At 37.2% G+C, this 22,283-nt stretch overlaps 1 protein-coding gene across 5 annotated transcripts in view; it reads left to right on the forward strand.

Annotated features, from left to right (window-relative positions):
• LOC150108743 (twitchin-like) overlaps nucleotides 1-22,283 on the forward strand; it is a 2,666,638-nt gene that overhangs the window by 2,475,895 nt on the left and 168,460 nt on the right. The gene's annotated exons all lie outside the window — the stretch shown is intronic.

Raw genomic sequence — 22,283 nt, forward strand, 5'->3', positions numbered from 1 at the left:
CACCATGGCAAATTGTTATAAAAGTTGGACCAAATAGAAATGGATATGAAGCTGGTAGCATGGATGGGGAATGGAAGAATGAGTGTGACTAGTATAGTGTTTCAGAATGATTATGGGAGGATGAATTTAGTCAGTACTGATGGAAGGAAGATGAGAGTACATGGTTCTGTACTGAACCACTACTCTTTAATTTGTAAATTAATGATATGGGAAAAGATTTGTGTGTGTGTGGGGGAGAGATATTCAGTTGTTTGCTAGTGATGCAAAACTGGGAAGGGCAACAGTCAATAAAGGCAATGTTGATGATTTAAATAAATTAGCATTGTGGGTAAAGGATAATGGTTGTCAATTTAATGTTACAAAATGCAAGGTCATGCACTAGGGGGCAAAAAGGTTACATACTCTGTGTATCACATTGATGGTACTGGATTGAAAGAAATTGATGAGGCTAGGGACTTAGGGGTTAATAGTAGACATAGAGTTGAGGTTCGGAGGACCTATTGCAAAAGTTGCTAATATAGCTCAAAGAATTAATTGGATGGCAAAAAAACACAATAACAAGTAAAGATAGGGCTAATTCTCCATCTTTATAAGGCTATGATTCAGCTGCATCTTGACTACTGTGCACAGATTTAGCCACCTGGGTTGTTTGGGAATTAGTAGGTGATTGAGAGAATCCAGAAACAGAAAACCAGACTAGTGACAGATCTATGCATTCCTCACTGCAAGGATAGGTGGAAGGTGGGTTTGTGCATGTGTGTGTTACAAAGTTGAGTTGATAGGCAGAAAAGTCACTTCTAGGGGGTCAGTTCTAGAAGTCGTATAAGAGTGTGATTAGTATGGATGCATGGACTAAATTTTTAGCAAAAATTCTACTCATGCATCCATACTAAGTAATTTGGAGAGTGGTAAATGGGTGGAATGGATTGCCAGAATTAGTACTGCTTTGACAATGAATGAGTTTAAGGAGAGGGTGTTAGGTTAGTGCCACAATTAGTCTTATGATATCATATCTTGTCTCTTTTTGTCTATAAAATGTTGAATACCACATTCGTTTAGTTTATCCTTGTGTGCATAATTTCCTTACGGCACTTATCATCTGGGTTACTGTCTACTGAATTTTTTCATTCATCACTTCTATGCAGTAGTCAAGATGTCTCATGAATGCCTTTTTTACAGTCCTTATTCTTGTTGAGAGGCTTATATGCTGGTTAAACATGATAACTAATATTTAAGGAATTGACAGCGTATACTAGAAATATAAATTAAATAAACTTTAATATATACTTTCCGATATTTCGGCAAACGTCACGTTGCCATCTTCTTGGGAACTTAATACAAAGACACGTGCACACAAGTACTACATAACAGCAAATGAGAACTGAAGCTAAGAAGCTAATATTTTCCTAAAGTTCCTGATGGCGCCCCTGGCGGGCTATATTGGTGGTTCTTGGCCTTTGGGCTGAAGTTCTTCTGATAATTGTTTCCCAAATTTGGGGCAGTCTCATGCATCCAAATTTGTTGAGGTTTGGCATGTTCCTAAGGGCTGAGGCTGATTCCATGAATAGTCTTTCATACTTGAACTTGCTGCGGTGTATGACTGTGGCTTTCTTCCATCTTATTCTGTGGTGAGTATCCAGAGTGTGGTCTGCAAGCCCAGAGTGGCTGTACTGGTGAAATCGGATGTAATCCTTGTGTTCTGAGATTCTGATATTTGCTGTCCTGCCTGTTTGGCCAAAGTAAGACAATTTACAGCTGCAAGGGACCTGGTATACACCAGGTAGTTCTAGGGGAAGTGGTTAGTCTTTAGTGGAGCGGATAAGGGATGCCAATTTTCAATGTGGTCTATAACAAGTGGTTAAGTCGTGTTTTCTTAAGATTTTGTTGATTTTTTCCGAGGTGCCTCGGATGTAGGGAATGGTGATGGATTTAGAGTAATCTTTTTTTGTGAAGGGGAGTGGGTTGTGGATAACTGGGTTAAGTATTTTCTGGATTTTTTTTTTTGGGGGGGGGGGGGGTAGCCATTGGCTGAGAAAGTGTCATGGATGTGATTTAGTTCAGTGGTTAGGGCTTGATCATTTGAACAGATTATTTTTGCCCTGTTGAATAGTGTCTTAATAACTCCATATTGTTGTGAGGGGGGGGGGGGTGATGGGATTGTTGGTGAATGTATCTGCCTGTATGGGTGGGTTTTCTATAAACTGAGAAAACCAAGGTTCCATCAGGTTGGCGGGTGACTAGTGTGTCTAGGAAGGGGAGGTTATTGTTTTCCTCTTTTTCCAGGGTGAACTTGATTCTAAGGTGTTGGTTGTTTAAGTGTGTTAGGAAGGAGAGGAGTGAATCCGGGCCATGTGGCCAAATAGAAAACACATCATCAACATAGCGAAGCCATATGGTAGGTTTTTGTGGGGCTGAGTTTAAGGCTTTCTCTTCAAAAGTCTCCATAAAGAAGTTGGTCAAGGGTGGGGAAAGTGGTGAACCCATGGCTTTGGGAAACATTTGGGAAACAATTATCAGAAGAACTTCAGCCCAAAGGCCAAGAACCACCAATATAGCCCACCAGGGGGCACCATCAGGATGTTAGGAAAACGTTAGCTTCCTAGCTTCAGTTCTCATTTGCTGTTATGTAGTACTTGTGTGCAAGTGTCTTTGTATTAAGTTCCCAAGAAGATGGCAACGTGACGTTTGCCGAAATATCGGAAAGTATATATTAAAGTTTATTTAATTTATATTTCTAGTATATGCTGTCAATTCCTTAAATATTAGTTATCACCTTTTTTACAGTAGAAGAACAACTTCCTTCTTCATACAAGTTGGTGTTCTTTTCAAAATTGTAGTTATCTGATGTGATGACTTAACCAGCTTAGCAACATGACCACTGAAATTTAATTATCTATCTACCATCATCCCAAGGTCTCTAGATTCATTGATTACTTGTGGCAAATTTCCATTAACATAACACTCTACTTGCAATGTTCTCAATCCAAAATGCATAACCTTGCAATTAGTACTATTGAAATGACAATGTAATTTGCTCATAGAACCATTTTCTCTGGATTAGTATGCAAGAATTCTATATGAGAAATGACCCTTGTGATACTTACTAACTTTATATTATTGGAAATAACTGTGTATTGCTATCCAGACCAATCCCAATATCATATAAACAACAATGACTGAAGTACAAAACCATGTGGTACCCCACTGGTGTTACCCTCCTCTTAGACTTGGCACATCCATATATTACCCCATGATACCTGTCAGTCAACCATTCATCCATCCATATCACAATTCTGTTTTGCATACTTGTCCCTTTAAGTTTGTATAACATCTTCTAGTTTTAGAATCCTGTAAATGTCTTGGCAAAACCCAAAATTGTGGTTTATTCATTCCCCTTATCCCACTCTGTTATAAAATTTAAGCTGCTATCTACTCACATTTGGATATTAATCCAAATAGCCACTCCAGCACCTTAATGACCATTCCAGGGATGCTGATTCATCTGTAATTGTTCACTTCTAACTTGGCCCTACTGTTGTATAATGGAATTATCTTTGGCTCATTAGGCATTTGCTTATGTTGAGACATTGAATAATCAATTCAAAGGCAATGCTAATTATTATTAATAGCAACAGATCTTCACAGAATCAAAAGACTCATTGTGAGAGGTACACACGTCACACACAAAATTCATCAAACTGTGCTTTAAATTCATTCAATGTGTTCACATACATCATGTTGTCAAACAGTACATTCCACTCACCAATCACTCTCCATGCAAAAAAATCTGCTCCTTACTCCCTTGCTCACACCTTCTTATACAAAGGGATGACCTCTTGTTCTACCTCCCCCTCCTATTCTAAGAAAAATTTCTTCCACGTTAACCCAGTAACAGTCCTTTACCAACTTAAAATGTCTCAATCATATCTCTTCTCCTCTTCCTCCTATTCATGAGGCTTTGCAAATTTCATATCCTCAATCTATCTTCATATGCCACATTCCAAAGCTCAGGTACCACCTTAATTAATCATCTCTGGACCTTTTCTAATTCATTTACATTTAATTGAAAACCAGGTGACCAAATTTGTGCACAAGAATTCATAAGAAGCATGATCAAGGCGTTATACAATGGAACTATAACCTCTCAATTTTTACATTTTAAGGTTGTTACATCATTGCCATAATCTAATGTGATGATTTCTCAACTTGTGCAATGTGACCTGTGAATTTCAAATCCCTGTCCACCACCACTCCAAGGTCTCTTATCTCCTCAACCGTCTTTAAAATTTCCCTACCAATTCTTTACTTCACATCAAATCATTGCCTACCATATTTCAGAACCTTAAACTTTGTGACATTGAATTTACAGTTCTGCTTACTTCCTACTCATTCAATCTATTCATGTCTTCTTCCTACAAGGCAACAAATACTTGCTTCCTCATTGTTCTTACCAATTTTGCATCATCTGCAAACAATTGTATACCTTCATTTATACCCATACCAATATCATTAATATACAAGTTACACAGCAGTAGCCTCAAAACAGACTCTTGTAACACATGACTAGTAACTTTTCCCTTTCTGGATACAGGACTCCCATACACAACTTGCTCATACCCAGGGGAGGCACTGCGGAACTGCAGCACCCCCAATTTTTCTCTGTATATAAATATATTTATTAATTTATTTATATTTGCTTGTAATATTTAATTTTATCATCAACAATCCTATACAATTCTCTTATTTTGTATAAAAAATAATAAAAATCCATCTTGTAGCGCTTAGGAGGGCGAAGGAAGCTAGCAGCACTGTGTTTACTGCAGTGTCATATTGCTATGCACGCAAGCATATGCACATCACAGTGAGATGCAAGCTATTAGCGTAATGCGACACTGTCCATCGTGCAGTTCCACTGGTGTTTATATGCAGTTTGCACCAGTAGTAGAGTGTTCGTGGTGCTTACTGTGTTTACTCCATCTCTTTAAATATTTGGACATTACAATTAAAGGATTTAAATGTAATGTCCAAAAATTGTAAATCCATTCGTTTAATTACAATTATTATTATTATTATTATTATTATTAAACAAGACCTCATGGAGTCAAAGACTCATCTAGGAGGTCCTTTTATCTCACACACACATCTCATCATACCGTGTCTTAAACACATTCAAACTACTTGCAGACACCACGCTCTCAGGCAAGGCATTCCAATCACTCACAACACTGCACGAAAAAACCTGCCTCTCACTCCCTTACTCACACCCTCCTTATACAGTTTCCAGGGATGACCTCTGGTTCTCCCCTGATCTCCCACTATTCTCTGCAGAACTTCTCCACCATTGATCCTATGACAACCCCTTACCAACTTGTAGGTCTCTATCATATCTCCCCTCTTCCTTCTCTCCATGAGACTCTGCAAATTACATCTTTTCAATCTTTCCTCATACTCAACATACCAGAGGTCAGAAACTACTTTAGTCAGTCGCCTTTGGACCCTTTCCAACATCTCTTCATCCTTCTGAAAACCCGTTGACCAAATCTGGGCACAATAGTCCATGTGTGGCCTAATCAAAGCCTTACACAATGGAACAAGTATCTCGATACTTCTACACGTCAGTGTCCTCCGCATCATTCCCAGAAGTCTTTGTGTTATCTTCACAATTTTGGTGATGTGTCCCCTAAATTTTAGATCCCTATCCACCATCACCCCCAGATCTCTTATTTCCTCCACTTCCAACAATATATTCTCACCGAGCATAAATTCTGCATCCCATCTTTGTTTTCCAAATTTTAAAACCTTACATTTTGCAACATTGAACTCACATCCCCATTTGCTTGCCCAATCACTCAATTTATTCAAGTCTTCTTGCAAAGCCACAACATCTTCACTAATCTTTATGGTTCGTCCCAACTTTGCATCATCTGCAAACAACTGAATATCTCCATCCAAATCTTCACCAATATCATTAATATACAAGTTAAATAGTAATGGCCCTAAAACAGAGACCCCTGAGGCATTCCACTAGTAATCTTCATCTTCCTGGATATCGCACCCCAATACACAACTAGTTGATACCTATCAGACAGCCTCCAATCCAATGCACTAATCTAATATCCAACCCCATATTCTCTAGTTTGACTGTCAACTTATCATGAGGTTCTCTATCAAAAGCTTTTGCGAAATCCAAGTATATTACTGTGTATCCTTCTTCTCTGTCCAAGGAAGCAGTCACTTTATTGTAATAAGTAAGTAGATTACTAAAACATGACCTCCCTTTAGCAAATCCATGCTGTCCATCAAAGATTATACCATTGTTGTCAACCCAACTCTGGATCCTAGTTCTCACAAGCCTCTCCAACAACTTAACCACAACACCTGGCACACAGTTAGGCCTATAGTTTGATGCTTGAGTTCGATCACCTCCTTTATGAAGTGGCACAATCTTGCCCTCCTTCCACTCTTTAGGAACTTGACCAAGTGCAAGACTCGTATTAAAAAATTATGTCAAGGCAGGTGTCAACTATCTGCCACACTCCTTCAGAATACGTGGTGATATATTATCAAGTCCCACAGCCTTATTTACATCTAGTTTACTCAACTCTCCAAACACCTCTTGCTCACTTACAGTCAGTCTCTCCTCCCCATCATCAACTGCTCTTAATCTCTCCATGAAGTCTCTCCATACTTGGTGGGATGTTGTTATAGACCCGGTAATGTGGATGGTGGTGATAGTGAAATGTATAGTCAAATAAGCCAAGCAAATAAGAAAAGGGTGATCATTACAGTTGATTTTAATTATGGCAATATAGACTGGAATGAAGAGATAGCGACTGGAAGTAAAGAAAATGAGTTTCTTGAGTTTTTGAGGGATAACTACCTCAGACAGTATGTAATTAAATATAAAACACGAGGATTAAGGGTCTCGGATTTGGTCATCTCATCTGAGGATGTAATTATAAATGAGGTGTCAAATCCTCCACCAATTGGTGAAAGCGACCACGAGGTGATTACCTGGGTGGTTGCCAGCAGTGCAAGGACCCATGTGAAAAAAGGGTATATGTGGAACTACAAGGGGGGGATGATTATGAAGAGCTCAGGAGACAGCTTGCAGATGTAGCATGGAATGAGGAGTTAGCTGGAAAAGAGATCAATACAGCTTGGGGGATTTTCAAAAACTATTTAGTAGATGCAATGTCTAAATGTATACCACGGGTGAGAAGGTTAAATAAGGTAGGTGTGAGATGGATGAATAAAGAGATTAAGCATGCAATACAGAAAAAAAGGGCATTGTGGAGACAGCATAAGAGAAGTGGAAGTAACCAATTTCATGAGGTCTACAAAGACCAGGCAAGGAGGGTGACTTTGTTGGTGAGAGTAGCTAAAGAGAGGTATGAACAGCAGTTAGCTAATGAAGCGAAAAAGAATCCTAGGGAGTTCTTTCAATATGTAGCCAGCAAAAGAAAGAATGATTATGGAAGGATGACATTGATTGGAGGAAATGGTATAAAGACAGCTGTTGCAGAATGTGTGGTGGAGATACTTAATGAGCAGTTCATAAAGATCTTTCAATCTTGTGAATGTGACAATTAAAGGAATGGATTTTATTTTTAAGTAATTTTGAATTATACTAAACTGTACAATTTTATCGATAATAAATAATATTTCTTCACGAAGCAAAACAAGAAGAATATATTTTATTTTTAAGTAATTTTGAATTATACCAAACTGTATAATTTTATCAATAATAAACAATATTTTTTCATGATTTTTTTTAAAATGTTTAATAATTTTGATATTTTATCCAAACATGTATACATGTACTTACAGTGTGTATGTATATTTCGAAAGTTGCAGCACCCCCACAATTTCAAGCCACGAGCCGCCACTGCTGATACCTGTACCTATCCGACAGCCAGTCGCCTATCCATGTAATCTAACATAAAATTCCATTTTGTCCAATTTACTTATCAACTTGTTATTTGCCGGTCTATCGCCAACAAAATCTAAGTATATAAATTGCATCTCCTTTGTCTACCACATTTATCACCTTGTTGTAGAACATGAGAAAGTTGGTAAAGCACGATCTCCCTTTAACTTCATCATAGAGAATACTGCTGCTAAGCCCACTTCTGTATTCAAGCTCTCCAACATCTCAACCACTACTCTAGATATACAGATTGGCTTATAATTTGTAGCTTTAGCCTTATCACCACCTTTATGAAGTAGTACAGTTTTACCTTCCTTCCACTCCTTTGGGACTTGCACTGCTGCATCATCCTCATTAAATGTAAGCTAAGGCTGATGCTTCCTCCCTGAAACATTCCCTATACTCTTCATATACTTCTTGCTTGCACTCCAGTAAGCCATCTTCTCCCATTTCATCTACACTTGATCTTCTCATGATTTCACACTGGTTAGGATGAAACACTCTGATGAATTGCATATTGAAACCTTCATTATGTCTTCTATAACAATTACCAATCTACTGTTTTCATCCATTAGCATCATCATTTCACGATCATTCTTCTTTCTGCTAGCCATATATCAAAAAACTCACTAGGATTTTTCTTGGTCATTTTCTTCTGCACATTCTTTTAGTACCCTTGTTCGTATCTCACCAATTCCACTGATATGTTCAAATCACACTCTTGCAGTAGGTTTAATATCTCCAGCTCATCCACCTTTGTCTTCTCATCTACTTCCATATTCCATATGAGCATCCAAAGAAGTGATCACTTACCAATTCAGCTATTCGTAAACCATCTGATATTCTCCTCCCTTCTGCATTCACTATGGTTATTCTTTCCTGGTCATTTTTCATTTTACTTGCCCTATAGCGATAGCATTCTCTCCAGTTTTTCTTTGCATATAAGGCTAACTGCTGCATCATCTTCATAAGTTGATTTTGTTTTCCTCACCATAGCTGTTATTTACTGTTATTGGAAATGTTATTTACATTTCCAAGCTGGAAAACAGCTTGGAAATGTACAGACAAAATGAAGTGCAACTTCTGATGCTTTCTCATTCTTTAAAGGAAATACATTATTATTATTACAAATAATGTTATTAGTATTATTATTACTCCCTTCTTGGAGTTGACAGACTCATCGTGGGAAGTTCATTCAACTGACAACATATTTATCATACTGAATCTTAAAATCCTAATATTAACATTTACTGTGTTAACAATATTCCAGTAATGCATTCCATTCACTGACAGTTCTCCATGTAAAAATCTATTTCTCACACCCCTCTTCAACACTTTTACATAACTTCCAGGGATGGCTGCTAGTTCTTCCCATCTTGCCTTCTACTCTTTTTATAATTTCCTCTGGATTAATCCGACAAAATCCCTCTCACTAACTTAAATGTCTCTATCATATCACCTCTTTTTCTTCTATCCACCAAACTCTGAAATCCACATTTCTTCAAACTATCTCCATAGCCAGCATTCCAGAGTCCTGATATTGTCTTAGTCACTCATTTCTGGATCCTCTTCAATGTTTCCACATCACACAAAACTAGTGATAAAATCTGAGCACAATAATCATAGCACCACTATGATGTGCAGCCTTTGCAACACTTGTGATATGCCTTCTAAACTTTGGTCTACTGTCAACTATCACATCCAAATCTCAAATCTCATCCATTTGCTAAGTATAGCACCATCAATATAGTACACAACCTTATATTTCTGCACTCTAAAATACAACACCTTGCACTTATTAATATTAAAACTACAACCACACTTCTTTTTCCAAGTCCAAAATCTATTCAAATCTTCCTGAAGGGAATTAACATCAGTAGTGCTACCTATAATTCTCCCCAACTTTGCATCATCAGCAAACAACCGAACAATCCCAGTCAGTCTACATGAACATATCATTTACAAACAAGTTCAACATCAGAGGCTCAAGAACAGAACCCAGGAACATGAAACTGCCTACCCTCCCTTTTTTGAGACACTACTTGTTCATTTAGGGAGCCAATCACCATTCCATCTAACCAGCATATATTCCCATCCTGTGTAGTTCGTACTCCAACTTATCATGTGGTAATCTATCAAATACTTTTGCAAAGTCCAAAAATATCACTGTATATGAATCATCCTATATAAGATACTCATTACCTACCTTATCATAAAATGCAAGTAAATTGCTAAAACTCAAAAAATAATATGTCCATCAATCCAATCTCTCTATTCTATTTCTAACCAATCTTGGAGAGATTGGTTAGAAATAGAACAGAGAGATTGTCCCACTTTCCAATGGTCACGCTGCCATGACTATTTACCAGTGTTAACCTGCAATAATTATTCATCCTCTTGATTGCCATACAGTGGAGGAATTCTCTTGAATAACCTTAGCCTGACCAGCTGATCTCCTCTCATACCTGCATCTTTTCTTTCTTTACCATGCTTGTCACCTTCCTAGTCTTCATTTTATACTCTTCATGGATCCAATTGCCACCAACTGTCTTGTACCTCCTCCATAACATTTTGTTTTCCAACACAGCTTACTTAATTTCACTGTTCATCCATTTCACTCCTACTCTCTTTACTACCTTAACCCTTCATATGCTATCATACATTGCTTGGGTCAGATACTGCCTTATGAATTTCCATGCACTCTCAACATCTTTTCTGCACATCCTATCTAACCAACATATTGATGCTAATTCACTACAGAGCTCCCCATAATCACCCACCTTATAATTATACGTAATATCTCTTTTTGACAGTAATAACCTTTTCTTGTTTCACCACTTCCCAAACAAGTACCTCATGATTACTCTTACCAACTGGCAGCAGTGTTAATAACTCATTAGAACTACACAACAGCAGCTACTGAATTAGAAACTTTTATTTTATATATAAGCACACAGCTGTCAATACCAATCCTCTTCAGTTCCCTGCACATAGCTTGGCAAGATCTGGTTTGGGAACAGAATTCATTAAATGCTTCTGTAAATTTTTGCACACAAGCAGGAAATTCTGCTTGTCTGTATAAGCCTTCTCAGATAATGGCAATTTCATTCCTGACACTGTCTTAAGATCACAGTTATGCCTCTTAGACAAGCAATGTGGGTTATTTTTCCACTAATTAAATACCCATGATATCTCACCTTTTGAGAAGCCAGTCAGCTCTGTTGCTTTCAAAATCATGACTCCAGCCAGATGGGAACCCATAATAAGTCCTTTATCAAACTGCAAAAGATCCTTTTTTTTTTTTCCATTGTGATCACCACTGATTGATGATTACGGACAAGTATCATTCTTAAATAGTTGCCTATAACACATGGTGATGCATGTGACCAAATATTTTGCATATGCACTGCATAAGTGATAAGTAAAGGTTTCTAATTCAGTGGCCAGTATATGTAAATCTTTTGAAGTTATCACCAAATACAAAACTTTAAAGCTTCTACTTGCTTCAGTCACATACCGTTTAAGATATTTTATATTCCTTTAATTATCAAGAACTTTTTATCCAACTGAATCTTCCACATCTGAATAGAAACCAGTCTATCTCCCAACTGTTTACCCAAAAGGAGGGAGTTTTATAAGGTTAAGTTTTAAGTATCACACTTTTATTATTATTATTATGACGATGATGATCAGACCTCTGTGAAGCACATGCACACACACAGCTCATTATACCATGAGTTAAAAACATTCACTGTCTCCACACTTTCAAACGAAGCATTCAAACCACCTGCTACTTTGCACACATAAAAACTACTCCTCATTCCCTTTCTTACACCCTCCTTACACATCTTCCATGAATGGCCTCTTGTCTTACTCATTCATTGAAAAATCTCATCCACATTAATCCAGTAATAACTCCTTGCCAACATATATGTCTCCATGTCCCCCCCCCTTCTTCTATCTACTAGACTCTGCAAATTGAATTTGCATTCCTCATACTCAACATTCCAGAAACCAAAACCATTAATCAATCACCTCTGAACCCTTTCTAACATCTCTTCATCCTTTTGCAAACTAGGTAACAAATCTGTGCACAGTAATCTATATGTGCTCTGATTGAAGCCTTATACATTTGAATAATAGCATCCTTACTTCTCTATGTAAATGTTCTATACATCACTGCTATAATGTGCTGTGTTGTGACTGACCTCAATTTTAGCAAAATATCCACAAAATTTCAGGTCTACATTGAGCAATATAACCAGATCCTACATCTCTTCCACCTCCTCTAAGGCATCCCACCAATTTTACACTCTGCATCCCATGTAGGCTTCCTGAATTTTAAAACCTTACACTTTGTTACATTGAACTTGTATCCCTGCACACTTGCCCATTCACCCAGTCTGTTACAGCTCACTTGCAAGTCTACAACATCCATTCTGTTCCTCATAGTTCTCTGCAATTTCACATCATCTGCATACAGCTGTATATCACCATTCAAGCTCTTTTCAATATCATTTACATCAATTTTAACAACAGCAGTCCCAAAACAGACCTCTGAGACACACCACTAGTGACTTACTTCTAGGATATCATTCTCCCATACATAACTTGCTCATATCTATAAGTCAGCCAGTCTCCAACCCAGTGCACTAATCTGCTATCCAATCCCATCTGTTTCAATTTAATTACCAGCTTCTCATGTGGCAATCTATCAAAGGCTTAAGCAAAATCTAAATATATATTACTATGTATGCATCACCTTTCTGCAGGTAACACCTCGAGAGAAAGAGAAATCCTAGCTGTTAACCACATACAAATCACAAATCTTCTCAGCTATTGAATGCTGCTCTCGCATTTGGAGTGGGAACCCCTAAGAGCTCCATCAAAATGCTTGACTCAATACAGAGGAGAGTAATTAGATTGATTAATAATCCATCTCTTACCAACTCACTCCTCCTAATTTCGCAAAGGTATTTGGTTTCTGCAATATGTGTATTCTGTAAATATTTCCATGGAAAATGTTCATCTGAAATAGCATCAACAATTCACCCACTCAGTACTAAGTCCACTGTAACATGTGCAGCTGCCATCCCTCATCCCTTCACAGTACTCCTACTTCATCCCTGCTACTGCTGTATTGTGGAACAGTCTTATCCTTATGTATTTCTCCAAGGAATACAATGTACAGGCTTTTAAATCAAATGTAAACAAGTTACTTCTTTAACAATCCACTACCCATATGCAGTACTAACATACTATAGGTTCATTAACCAACCTTTCATGTATGGGCTGAACATAAAAAAAAAGGGGGGGGGGAGAAAAAGCTATTAATATCAAAGTGACAAAAGTAGTTCATTTGTCTCAATCTATAGACTAGGGATAAGTGAGGTTTGAAACGGGAGTTGCAATTCTTATGACTTGATGGTAGATAGGTTCTCTGGCAGAAGCGAAGACTTGGGACCCATAATCAACTTTTGATCTAATCAAACCAAAGGACATCAGTCAGCACCTCAAGTGGTAGAAGACAAGATGTGAAAGATGTTCATCACTTTATGGCATTTTCAGGACTGGGGAAACTCGTGATAAAGGTGGTATAAGTTCTGATCACTTGCCTTAGTATCTCATAATGCAAAGCACATATCTTTATGGGTATGTATAATGCTATGCATTATGGAAAGGATCTCTGGGTCTAGCTCCCACTGACAAGACCTCAATAAAGGTCAAAACCGGTCTGGGTAGTGATCCTTTCCATAATACATAGCATTATACATACCCATAAGGATATGTGCTTTGCATTATGGAATACTAAGACAAGTGATCAGAACTCATACCACCTTTACCATGAGTAGCCCCAGTCCTGAAAATATTTCGGGTGCAAACTTTGTTTGCTTACACTTGGATAAAGGATTAAGCCAAATGTGTAATTGGTAGTATAGCCAAGTGAAAAACCTTCCATCAACTATCTAATCCAGAGAATTTTAATAATAAGGTGTTGACACCATTTGGCAATTGTTATATGATGATATGACTTTTGCATTACTTCCCTTAGTATCACCACTTCTGGGTCTAGCTCCCACTGACAAGACCTCAATAAAGATTGAAACCAGTCTGGGTAGTGATCCTTTCCATAATGCATAGCATCTCCATAAGGATATGTGCTTTGCATTATGGGATACTAAGGCAAGTGATTAGAACTTATACCACCTTTACCATAAGTTTCCCCAGTCCTGAAAATATTTCAGGTGCAAACCTTGTTTGCTTACACTTGGATAAAGGATTAAACTAAATATGTAATTGGCACATAAACTAACTTCTGCTTGGAATATCTGAACCCATTCACCAACATCCATTTTGAAAAATGGTTCAATATGACCCTCATATTATGTGAATGAGAAAAGATGGTGAAGTTATCCACATAGAGAGAGCATTCCTTACTGTTGGGGGAAGTTGTTGAGTTAACTTTATTGTAACTGTTGTAGACTTATTGCAAAGACTTTGAATTACAGGCCAGTCAGTTTGTCTGGAGTTGTGGTCAAGGTGTTAAAGAGGCAAGTGAGGACCAAGATTCAGAATTTGATTGACAACAGCAACACTCTCTTTGATTGACAGCATGGGTTTGTTAAAGGAAGATCGTGTTATAGCAATCTACTTATTTATTAGAACAAGAGAAATCCTAGTTTTTTAGAAGCTGAGGATGTAAAGGCTGTGATGTGTTTATGCCAGGAGAGGCTTGATGTCAGGGTGATTCCAAGAAGAGAAATCTCATCTTGTCTGGAAATTTGAGTGTTGTCAAAGATAATATTAAGAAAAAATTTTTCTTTCTTGTGAGAATTGGGTTTTACTAGCATTGAAATTGACGAGGTTATCAGAACCCTATTGGAGGATGGCTTGGAGATCAAAACTGAGGGCAGTGATGTTTTGTTGATGTTTTGTAGGTTGAGGCGAGTTGTGTAGAGTAAGGTTTATCAAATGAAAGGGAGGAGTCCAACATGCTGTCATCTGCAGAACTGTGTATTGGGTTGGAGGTCAACTGAAGTAGATCATGGATATATAGAAAGAAGAAGGTTGATCTATTTTAATCAATTATATATATATATATATATATATATATATAACACATACAAATATATATATTTGTATGTGTTTTTAATTTTAATTTAGACATAGTCCAGAAACCCTGCACTGGAGACCAAACATAGCACTTTTTCAATCCACTTCAGGCCTCCAAATGCTATCAAAATAAAAAATGACCTTCCCACATGGCCAACTATTTTTTTTACTCATGGTGGGAGAATCTATTCAACCCTCATCAGAGTGTCATATGACCCTTTGGTTAGGAAAACACTCTTAGAAGCTCGAAATATTAGGATAGGCATTGTTGCCCAGACACCATCAAATATACTATTATTGTGACTTTCTTATATACCACCATGCAACTTTTCTTTCTGCAGGTAACCCAAACATTCTGCCCCTCCTGTTGTCTACCACTGTTCTTTCTTTTCATGAATGGAATACTCTGATTTTGTGCCTGCCTGCAAAAAATGGTTTTCAAAATCAGAGGAGCTAGTGGGACTGTCCTACTGTATTCACAGACAATGTGATATTTGCTCAGATCCCACAAGACTGTAACAACTTCACTGCTGAGCTGTATGCTACACATTTTGCCTTAAACTACACAAGATTGCAATGCTACCGAAAGTGCATTATGTATAATAGAGTCATCAAGTTCCCTACAGACAGTGAGATGTCTAGAACTACAGAAACATCCTAAGCTCCCTCATATCCAACATAACCCATCTGAGTTATGAAAGCTACATTTGGCATATGCATCTGTTGGATTTCCAAGCCATATGGGAATTAAAGAAAATAAGGCTACAGATATTGCAGCTAGTTCAGTTCATTTCTTTCACATTACCTCTTTCTTCCTCTGATCTCTTATTCATATCATTCATTACACTCCATTCTAGCAACTGTCTTTACAGCTATCTCACATCAAATCCATTTAAATGCAATCTAACACTTCAATACAATTATATTCATCTCTTGAATGCATCAAAACATATAACAAACCCCTTTCTCTTCACATAGTTCTTGCATTCATAATTTTCACTTGCTGGCTCAGCTCATAATTGTCACTCCTGAGCAATGCACCATCTTTCCTACAACACTGTCATCTTTCATTCTCCTCAATCCCCTAATATTTTTGCTCATATTTTCCGTCTGCTAAATCACATCATTTGTTCCTCAACTAACACCAACTCTCTTGGTCATTTACTTCTCATATCCAAAATCTATTCTTATTCTTCTTTCTTCTTTGGCCTCTTTCCATCTACTGCTGGATATAGGCCTCCCCCACCCCTAACTTTCCAGTTTTGTCTGTTTACAGCCAATGTCCACCATCTCATGTCAGATCTTTGTAGATCATCCCCCCCTACCTTGCTCTTTGACGACCTTGCCTTCTCTTGGTATCCACTACGTGCTTAATTTTATCAACCTTTCATCTGGCATTCTACTAATCTGACCAGCCCATATCCACTTACATGGTTTATGACATTTCATAATATCATCTACTCCAGTCATCTCTCTCTAAGTCTAGTATTTTTTATTCTATCCATTTTTGTTATATGGAGCATCATTCTCTCCAAGGCTCTTTAGGGCACACTCAACCTGTCTTCCTGTTTTTTAGTTGTTGCCCATGTCACACTTCCAGGTAAACCCTGGAATAATGCATATATTAAAAGCATTCTCTTAAGGCATACAAGCAAATCTCCTAGCAAGTACTCTTTATACAACCAAATTGCTTTATTTCATTGTGTGATTATTCTATTTATTTCTTTTTCTTGTTTTTCCATAAAACTAACTAGTTGATCACGGTAAATATAGTCCGCCACAATTTCAATATGATTATCTCTTAATTTTACTTCGGTATAATCTGAATTTTTCATCAGTTTGGTTTTAGTTAGATTAATTATTATTATTATTATTATTAATCTAATTATCCCCATGACATCAAAGACTCATCCAGGAAGTCCCTTTGTCATGCATACAGTTCAGCTCATCATACCTTGCCTTAAGTACATTCAAATTCTCTGTGGACACACACCACACTCTCAGTCAATGCATTCCAATCATTCCAGGGATAAGCTCTTGTTCTTCCCCCTGATCTCCCACCATTTTATGAAAAACCTCTTCACTGCTGATTCTATAACAACTCCTTACCAATTTGTACATCTCCATCATATCACCCCTCTTCCACCTATTCACTAGACTCTGTGAATTGCATCATCTCAACCCTTCTTCATATTCATCATTCCAGAGATTAGAAACGATTTTGGTCCATTGCCTCTGGACCTTCTCCAACATCTTTTTGTCCTTTTGAAAAACCAGGTGACCAAATCTATGCACGGTAGTCCATGTGTGGCCTAATCAAAGAGTTATACAATGGAACAAGAATCTCCTTACTTCTACACGTCAGTGTCCTATGCATCATTCCCAGAATTCATTGTTGTCATCACAATTTTAGCAATGTGTCCCCTACATTTCAGATCTTTATCCACTATCACCCCAAAATCTCTTGCTCCACCTCCAATAATATATCCCCCACCAAGAGTAAATTCTACATCCCATCTTTGTTTCCTAAATTTTAAAACTTTACATTTTGCAATGTTGAACTGACACCCCCCCCCCCCTCTTGTGCTCATTCACTCAATCTGTTCATGTCTTTTTCTTGTAAGGCCACAACATCTGCTCTATTCCTCACAGCTCTTCCCAACTTAGCATCATCTGCAAACAACTGAATATCCCCATCCAAATCTTCCCCAATATCATTAACATATGGGTTAAACAGCAATGACCATAAAACATACCCCTGAGGCACACCACTAGTGACTCTCCTCTTCAAGGATATTGCTCCCCCACACACAACTTGCTGATACCTATCGGGCAGTCAATCTCCAGTCCAATGTACTAGTGTAATATCCAACCCCATCTACTCTAGTTTGAATATCAACTTATCATATGGTAATCTATCAAAAGCCTTTGCAAAATCTAAGTATACTACTATGTATCCATCTCCTTTGTCCAATGTTATTGTAACTTATCCTGTAATGTCACCTTATCCTCTTATGTTGCTGCATAATGCCTTTTTTCTCTGTATTGCATGCTTAATCTTTTCATTCATCCATTTCACACCTACCTTATGCTTTTGAACTTTGGAATGCATTTAGTCATTACTTCTACTAAATAGGTATTGAATATCACCAAAATAGCATTGATCTCCTTTCTAACTAACTCCTCATTCAATGCTACAACTGCAATCTGTTTCTTTAGCTTCTCCTCTCCCAATACAAAAATTCCTTTCCCTGATGTTCTAGCTGTATACTGGCTGTTGAGTTTTGATATACAGTTTGCAGTTATCAGATATACTTTGCTGGGATGGCTTGTTGTTTTAAGCTTTTTTTTTTTTTTCTGAACGATGTTGAGAATCAAAGGCTTTTCCAAAATCTACGAACACTAATTATGCAGGAAGATTATATTCATATGGTCATAAGAATATAACCTTGTGATCCTGTTTTTGGGGTGCAGAGATATAAGGCTACATACTGAATTGGTGAAGCTGTACTTCAGGAAGTGGATGAGATTCCAGATCTTGGAGTGAAGGTAGACAGTGGATTGAAGTTCCAGGGGCACATCGCACTTGTTGCAAAGACTGCATATCGTATTTCTGCTTTGATAAAAGTACACTGACATGTAGGGATGAGGAGGTGGTGGTGGTGCCGCCTCTATATAAGGCATTGGGCAGACCACATATGAGCTGTTGTGCTCAGATTTAGTTTTCATTGTGATGTGGAAACACTACAGAGGATCCATAGATGAATAACCAAGTGATATCAGGAATCTGGAGTGTTGGTTATGAAGAATGTTTGAGAGAATGTGGATTACAGAGATTTGTGAACAGGAAGAAAAGAGAAGATATGATAGAAGCCTTCAAGTTATTTAATCAGATTAATACAGAATCTATTATAAAAAGAGTGAATGTTAAGATGAAAAGAACAAGAGGTTATCCCTGGAAGTTGTATAAAGATGTGGTGAAGAAGGATGTGAGGAGTATATTTTGTATGTGGAGAGTTGTTAGTGGGTAGAATGAATTGCCTGAGTGCAGGTAGTGTAAATAACTTCAAAGTTCATTATGATAGACATGTTGCTGGTTGAATGGGCCTCCCATAATAAGTCTGTTTATTCTATGGAGGTTACCAAATAATAATAATAATAATATCCAAAATCATATTCTTAGCATTCATATTTTCACTTTTGCCTTCTGGCTTATACCACTCACAGTCTTATGCTCTTCATCACTTTTCCTTAATCCTTACTAACAATCCCTTACTAACTTGTAGGTCTCTATCATATCTCCCCCTCTTCCTCCTATCAACCAGATGCTATAAAGTGCATCTTCTCAATCTTTCCTCATATTCGACATTCCAGAGGTCAGAAACTATCTTAGTCAGTCACCTCTGGACCCTTCCAACATCTCTTTATCCTTCTGAAAACCAGGCAACTAAATCTGGGCACAGTAGTCCTTGTGTGTGGCCTAATCAAAGCCTTATACAACGGAACAAGAATCTCCCTACTTCTACAAGTCAGTGTCCTCTGCATCATTCCCAGAAGTCTTTGTGTTGTGTTCACAATTTTGGCAAAATTTGTGTCCAAAATGTCCCCTAAATTTCAGATCCTTATCCACTATCACCCCCAGATCTCTTATTTCCTCCACTTTCGACAATATACCCTGACCAAGCATAAATTCTGCATCCCATCTTTGTTTCCCAATTTTAAACCTTACATTTTGCAACATTGAACTCGCATCCCCATTCCCACGAACAATCACGCAATTTATCCAAGTCTTCTTGTAAGGCCACACTTCCCTACTCTTCATGGTTCATCCCAACTTTGCATCATCTGCAAACAATGGAATATCTTCATCCAAATCTTTGCCAATATCATTAATATACAAGTTAAACAGTAGTGGCCAATTACAGGAAATTACAGGAAAAACTTGGCCAAGCTCAACATATAATATGCAGTCAGTCTCAACCATTACAAATGAATAAAATTTCAAAAATGCATACGATTTTGCTAAATATTACAGAAAATGAAATATCTTTGCCCAAGTTGGTCCATGACAGGCCTTCTCTAGTTGTCTCTAGTATACAAACTTAACGGTTGTACTACTCACTTTGGAGTCATTCCATCAATGCCATCTTCTCTTTAGTTAATAGTTAATATTAACTATTTTTATACTATTTATAATAGTTAACGTTAACTATTTTTAACTATTTTACTTCTAAACACTCTGTACTTCTAAATACTCTCATTTTACTGTTCCTTGCTGTTATTTACTCCCTTACTCTCATTACCCTACCCCACCATAGTCGCTCTCTCTCACTCTTGTATCTGCTTCCATAACCTGGTTCTTATTTTCCCAATTTCTCTCACTATCTTGCAAACTCAATTTATCTTGATTCTCTGATTTCTTTCTTTCGTCAAACATCAGCTTCTCCAAATGTTAAGTGTTAGAACCATTCAAATACACCCCAAATACTTTATACCATTTCATTTTCTCTTCAAATTAACTTTATACTTTAATTATCTGAGCTCTCCTTCTGAAATCGCTATTGTCATACATTAGCAATATATTAATGACTTTCCTAAATACCCTGTTATTTTTTACCTCTCACAACAACTTTCTTCAGTAAGCTATATTTTTGTGTCAAGACTCAGTTAGTTGTCTGACTAGGTCACCTGGAAAATATGTTTAATCTCTATCTTCGTTGAGTCTTCACTACTTCACTAAATTCCCATTATTATAATACTCTGCCTATAATGTCCTCTTTCCAGAATGCATAACCTTATACTTGGCAACACTGAAGTGATATTCATTGTCATTAGTCCATATAAAAAGTCTCTTGTGATCAGATTTTCAGGGATTCTCTATTAGTTATGTCCTTTATACCTCTCTAGACCACCTGAAGGATCATTAATATACAAATTAAACAACAATGGTCTAAATTGAACAACAGTTGCCAGCCTGGTTAACCAAATTGTTAATGTACTTGCTCTTCAATCTGCAAGTTCAAATCCTGCCATGGGAATAGATATTTGGAACTGGGTGGAAGATGAATCTCATTACCCAGTGTCAGTCTTGTATCCCAGTTATTCAAGGCTTGAAGTGACTTGAAAAAGTTTCATGTTTGGTTTCTAGAGCAAGTTTCTAGACCAGGCTATATAAACAATAAATAAAATTACTAAAGATAAAATGATAAAAAATTTCCTTAGCGTATCCCATTACTGATGTACTGTAGGTTTACAACCATTAATGCATGAAAGACGTAAAAAATAAAATAAAATAAGAACCTGTAGTACACCACTGGTCACTCTCTCTCTCTCCTTTTTTTATATCTGTTAGACTGCCACTCTTTTATTCACATCACATTTATGTTCATTGGATTTGAATTGTATAGATGCAAACACACATTGATAAGAAAATAACTATTTATTAACTTAAACACTAATATTTCGCTGGTATTATATCCAGCATCTTCAGAGCATACAAACAAAGTTTGTTACAGTAGTGAGACAACTGCAATCCGGTGTAACAGTGGGACCAGTATGAGTAATTGTAGCATGCAACTAGTCCCACTGTTACACCGGATGGCAGTTGTCTCGCTACTGTAACAAATTTTGTTTGCATGCTCTGAAGATGCCTGATATAATACCAGCAAAATATTAGTGTTTAAGTTAATAAATAGTTATTTTCTTATCAATCTGTGTTCGCATCTATACCGTTAAAATCCAATCAACATGTATGATGAACACATAAGCCTTTCCACACGATCACATTTATGTGATTCCTACCCACAAAAGGTTCTAAGCCTACTGTGCATTTAACTCAGTGGGTGGATTAAAGGTTAGACATGATTTGGTTCTCCTGTTTTAGAGATTAATCATGTTACTTTTGTAAGCCAGTTCAGTCCTCTTATAAGCAGGTTGATGGATGTTAAGCGGAAAAAAAAAAATCATCTGTCTGCCTCCTAAAGTTTATCATAAATCCATTCATGAAATAGTGGTATTTCAATCCATCCTATTGACTAAAGAGCTGAGATGCTATCCACTCAGTCAATCAGGCTTGCAGCAAAAGTCACTGTTTAAAATACTTTTTACGAATAGGTATTTTGATAGTAGATATGAGAAATTTTGATAGTAGATATGAGAAACAGACTAGCTATCACTTTCAATTGAAAGTGATAGCTAGTCTGTCTCATATGAAAGGAGCAGGGTTTTATCTCCCAGATAT

Source organism: Typopeltis vanoorti, chromosome 3 (assembly GCF_054136105.1).
Source record: "Typopeltis vanoorti isolate ZY-2024b chromosome 3, IOZ_Tvanoo_1.0, whole genome shotgun sequence".
In the NCBI taxonomy this organism is placed as follows: Eukaryota; Metazoa; Arthropoda; class Arachnida; order Uropygi; family Thelyphonidae; genus Typopeltis; species Typopeltis vanoorti.